Source organism: Myotis brandtii, unplaced genomic scaffold (genome assembly GCF_000412655.1).
Source record: "Myotis brandtii unplaced genomic scaffold, ASM41265v1 scaffold185, whole genome shotgun sequence".
Taxonomy (NCBI): domain Eukaryota; kingdom Metazoa; phylum Chordata; class Mammalia; order Chiroptera; family Vespertilionidae; genus Myotis; species Myotis brandtii.
This window is the reverse complement of record NW_005356870.1, coordinates 10,063,681-10,069,369: the sequence shown is the minus strand read 5'-3', so window position 1 is coordinate 10,069,369 and position 5,689 is coordinate 10,063,681. Positions and strand designations below refer to the sequence as shown.

At 39.8% G+C, this 5,689-nt stretch overlaps 1 long non-coding RNA gene across 4 annotated transcripts in view; it reads right to left on the bottom strand.

Moving 5' to 3' along the window:
* Nucleotides 1–5,689, bottom strand: part of LOC106725736 — a 63,595-nt gene that overhangs the window by 43,290 nt on the left and 14,616 nt on the right. Inside the window, exon 3 of one of the 4 annotated variants that reach the window (XR_001361667.1) lies at nucleotides 4,509–4,546. The exons of the other annotated variants lie outside the window; for them this stretch is intronic. This is a non-coding gene — a long non-coding RNA (uncharacterized LOC106725736). Of the gene's footprint in view, nucleotides 1–4,508; nucleotides 4,547–5,689 lie in introns of those variants that run through there. 4 annotated transcript variants of the gene reach the window in all.

Here is a 5,689-nt window from a genome sequence, read left to right as displayed (position 1 = left end):
TCAGGGGCGGGACTGGCTGGGGAGAGGGTCAGGCTGGGGGGAGAGGCTGTGGGTGGTTGGCTGGCTGTCCCCACCCTCAAGGTGTGGGGGGCCATCAGGGGTGGGACCGGTGCGGGGAGGGATCAGGGGCAGGGCTGGCTGCAGGGAAGGGCCACGGATGGTTGGCCAACCAGTGCCACCCCTGGTCGAACTCCCAGTCAAGGGGACAATTTGCATATTAGCCTTTTATTATATAGGATAAGTCTCAGGTGGGCAACATTATTCATGGACATCTGTATATGCTATATCATGCTCACTACCAAAAGTCTACCTCCCATTCATCATTACACAATTGAGCCCAATTTGTTGAGGTCTATTTCATGGACAAGGACATGGTTTATTTGGGGTATATTTGCTGGGCACTTGAAAGGAAGTCATTGTGATGTAGTGTGCTCTAAATACTAATTATATCCAGTTGATTGGTAGAGTTTTTTAATATCCTTGCTGATTTTCTGCATAAGTATTCTATCAATTGTGAAAGAAGAATTGCGTTCCTTTAAAATTTTCCTTATAATCCTTTAAAAAATGTGCTCTACCATAGCCATTTTGATTCATCCATGAGCAAACATGTTATAACTTAAAGCAAACCATCACTCTTTTAGACTCTCTACTAAACATAGGAATAAATATTGTAGCTAACTTATTTTCTCTACATAACTTATTTTTATTCTTTTCACCTTTTACCTATAGGCAGCACTTATTATTTACCTCTGATGAGGGTGGTTACAGGAAGACTAATCTTGCCTTTTTTTTCAAATAAGCTTTCAAAACTCATTGTAAAGTCATTACATGTGGGAGGCAAGGGTTTTTAAGTCTTTCTGAGAACAAAATACTAGAACCATGAGGGAATCAAAGAAACAAAGTTCACTTATAAATAATAGATTAGGAAGAATGCATGACATAGTAAGAGTCACTTTTCTGCCCCAAAAGGAAATGAAGATCCTCCATAATGAGGATGGCGGAAAAGTCATAAATCCACGGGGTTAGACAAAGTTCTTAAATCCCTGAAGTGGGTTGTCTTGTGAGAGTTATTGAACTTGGAACCTGGTAGAATATGCCAGACTGGTTAACAAAAGAAACCAAGGACCAGGCTAAGAAAATGTGTAACATATCTTATGCCCCCATGGAGAGCCGACAGCTGAGTCAGGCAAATTTTCATTTCTCCAAACATAGAGATTTCTAATAATACTCTCCAACCTTAAATGCAATCTCAAGAAGTGGAATGAACTGGGTTTATTAGAATTACATGAGATTACATTTTAGCCACCAGAATTAAATACCTCATATTATAAATCAAATTCAGTTATAGAAAAACAAACCTGCATTTTCTTCTACACAAAAGTTTGTGAGCTATGAAATGTGCACCCACAGCTGCTATATGCACCAGGCAGACAGACTAAAACCATCTGAATCGTCCCAGGATCCCTGTAGCTTTTCCATCTCTGACTCTGAAGGATGTGGTAAGATTCAAAGTTGAAAGATCAGTGCAAAGATGAGAATTAGAAATGGGATGAGAGTGAGGAATTCTTAAAAAAAAATACTTCTTTGGAAATCAGTGACCAATGTCACCCCAATAAATTCAATAATTTTAAAAATAATGTTGAAATGTAAATGTGGGTTTTATGTGAGTATAATGTGTCCAAAAGTGTTGAAAAAGCCACCTCCAAATTATTTTTTTGGTATCTTAAACTATACTTTTTCAGGGCATTCTGAGCAAACGTTCACACACTCCAACCCAATTCCTAGGAGTCCACTCCTTTGCATGGCAAGAGTACTCCAAGTTATAACCCAAGTTCATCCATGACAATTTTAACAAGAAGAGAAAATATTTCCTAGAAAGAAAACCAGCAAAATGCATATATAAACATATTTATTTACATCCCAGTTCTACCACTCAACCAGGTAAAATCTTAACAGAGGTAACTATCCCATCTTCAGAGCATCACAGTAGAAGGTAGAACATATAGGATTGCTCAATACATGCTCCTTTTTTCTTAATCTGATCAAACAACAGTTCTCTGTTAATAGTGATATTGGATATATGTATGAAACTTTATTGGCTTAAAAATATCGCTACTTGCCCTTTCTAGGTAAAAATGTATAGTGCTGAATAAATGAAGTACATATATGATAGCCCTTTAGATATTAAAAGTTATACTATACAAATAAAATATCAGCATTATTATAACACTAGAGGCCAGGTTCACGAAATTAGTGCACTTGGGGGGTCCCTCAGACCGGCCAGCACCCTCTTGCAGTCCATAAGCCCTCGGGGGATATCAGACATCTTTAGCGCTGCGACAGAGGCAGGAGAGGCTCCCGTCACTGCCGCTGCGCTCACCAGCAGTGAGCCCGGCTCAGGGCTTCTGGCTGAGTGGTGCTCCCCTTGTGGGAGTGCACTGACCACCAGGGGGCAGCTCCTGTGTTGAGCATATGCCCCCTGGTGGTCAGTGTGTGTCATATCGACCAGTTGTTCTGCCGTTTTGTGGATTTGCATATTAGCCTTTTATTATATAGGATCATTAAAATTACTATAACCTCAATTGGCTAGAAGCCTAACTTTCTCAAGAAATATGAAGTCCTTGATAGGAAAAATCAACTTCAAAAATAATGAATTTTATGCTAAAATTGGCACAGAATTAATATATTTTGTATATGCAAATTGATATTTAGAAACTATAAAGCAGACAAATCAGTTGTAACATTAAGCTGGGTATTATCTGAAAATACTGAAGACTAGTCAACTTCCTATTCTAAATACACTGTCTTTTTAATTTTTTTCTTTCTATGTTCAATCAGTTTTGCATCAACTTTGCCAAGTCTGGGATTAGAAGGGATCTATAAATATTTACATTATTTAAATTTCCAGTTCAGTAGTAAAATTATTATGATTTGCTTGCACCATTAGGGTGGTTGAATAGATGGTAAATTAAACAGGTGCATATTTAAGGTGCAGCCAGATTAATCATGCCATCATGAATTACATGCATTTGCTTTATTCCTCACATTTGGAATCAATTTTAAAGTCATAGAAATAAAAATTTTATAAATGCAGAAATTTTAACAGGCACATTCAAAAGAACTATTTTCTTTAATTATTTGTAATTTATCTGTGGAATTTATATGTGTAGATATACATGAAAGTATTCATGTAAATGTTTTCACTACAATAATGCATTTGTTTCTTTGGCTTGACTATCTTTTTTTTTAATATATTTTTATTGATTTCAGAGAGGAAGGGAGAGGGACAGAGATAGAAACATCAGTGATGAAAGAGAATCATTGATTGGTTGCCTCCTGCACACCCCCCACTGGAGATTGAACCCACAACCCATGCATGTGCCCTTGACCAGAATCGAACCTGGGACCCTTCAGTCCACAGGCTTATGCTCTATCCACTGAGCCAAACAAGCTAGGGCTGGCTTGACTTTCTTATCATCCACCTAAGGTTATTACTATTGGAGGAAAGTTTTGTGTAACTCAGTATGACCATCATGAATTTTAATAGAGATTACTTATGCTATTTAGGAAACATCATTGCTTTTACATTTGTAAGCCTTTGTGCAGTTCCTGAAGTTCATGACCTTTATTTCTGAAACTAATAACCCCTAGACATAGATGCACACTCCTTTATCTTTAAGAGAAAAGAGAACAATTAGAATACAGTTTCAAAAGCAAGACTTTGACTTCATTCCTTGCCCAGCATCTGTTTCCGCTTTAAGTGACAATTTAGAAATTCTTTCTCCATTACCATCTTTTGATGCTAGACCTATTGCAGTATTTCAAATGATTTCACATTAAACCAAAATGATGCATGGGATGTTTGGAAGCTAGTAACAATTTTCATCCAGAAGTAATAGAACTGCTATGTGTAGAAATAATGGTCAAATACTAAATATATTATTTTGTGGAGAAAGGCCAGATTTTAAACAGCTTCACTTGCATGTAAGGGGTGTGTGTGTGTGTGTGTTGGGGAGGGGGGTAAGTATCATTTCTCCCAACAAAAGCGAATAAGAAAAAAAAATGCAAGCTAAATAATGGGTTTAAGTAACGACATGCAACTTTCAATTACCCATGCAAAGCTATATTCATTGCCAGAAGTAAGGTTAAGACTCTAACCAGCTGGGCCCATTCTCTCCACCAGTAAACCACCACTTGTTTGTTCATCAAATGCAAGGAGAATTGTCAAAGGGGGACAGCTGCGCTGACCTCATTTTATATCTCTGTGTACAAATGTTCCCTCTGTTGGCAGCCAAAGCGTATCTGGGTTAAGTTTTACTCATTCATTCCAAGAGTAAGTATCGAGTACTTACTGTCCTGGGCCATGTTCTAGGTGCTGCAGATAAAGCAGTTAAAAAAGACAAAAACAACGGCCTGTCCTGGAGCTTACAGTATGGATTCCTTTATAAAAGAGCTGGCAGATTTTTCTGCATTCACTGCCTCACCTCTCAGCCTGTGCTTGCTTCAAACTTCTCGAAAGCTGAATCACCTCAGCAGAAGATAAGCTCTGGAAGCACAGGGAACTATGCGTGCTGGGCCATTAAGAAGGAGGGTTCAGTGTGATGGGCCTTTAAAAAGGAGGGCTCAGATTCTTCTCTGCTGTGTGAAAGGCGCAATGGATCTCCTGGTCATGAAAACCAATGAACCAATGTTCTCTTTCACTAACAAGCCTGTGTGACAGATCAAATGTACACAGAACACCTTCCCTTCCCATTTAGGGGCGAAAGAACATTCAGAAGCACTTCCGCTGAAGAAAAAGGGTCATAAGAGAGGCCCAGTTCTCATCTTGAGTGTTCTCACCACAAAATCAGTCAATCAATCAATCACTATGGGAGGTGATGAATATGTAAATTAGTTTGTGATACTCATTTCACAATGTATATCAAAGTATCACATTGTACACATTAAACATACACAGAGACAAAGAACCATGAACAGACGTACATTTCAGAGGGCAGGCGGGGGTAGGGGGAGAGAGAGAGATGAACCAGGAAACTTACATGCATATATGCATAGCCCATGGACACAGACAATAGTGTGGCAAAGGCTTGGGAAGGGCGGGTACAGGGAGAAGGGGGTCAATGGGAGAAAAAAACAAAAACAAAAGGGAACACAATTATTATTTCTCAAGCACACCTCAATGAAGCTGGGAAAAATGAAAATGAAATAAAAGACAAAAATATGTCTTTAAAGATCCCCAGTCCATTCTAGGTGTCCCCGGGGCAGAAGCAGTGCAGAGGCTTAGAGCAAGCACTAGGAAAATGGCTTATGAGGCAGTAAAGCAGGACAGCAATCAGGCCAGAAGCACTTGGGCCTGGCCCTCACATAAACACGTCAACTTTTATTCCACCTTTTCAGGTATGGAGTGACTAAGGCAGGCAGTAGAGGGAAACGAGGAGCTATTTCCTGGCCTTTTAGGAAAGGACCGCACTGAAGGCTTCCTTGCCCTTTGCTGAGGAGAGCCTTCCGCAGGCTTTTGCCTGGGGAAACGTCATATACTTTCCCCTGTGGAAGCCCAGCACATTTCATTCTCCAGCTCTCACTTTCTAGTAAGAGGTAAGGGAATTCGTCACCTGGAATGTTCTCTCTATTAATGTAGCCTCTCTATCACCCCCCCCCCCCCCCCCCCCCCCCCCCCCCCCCACGGCCA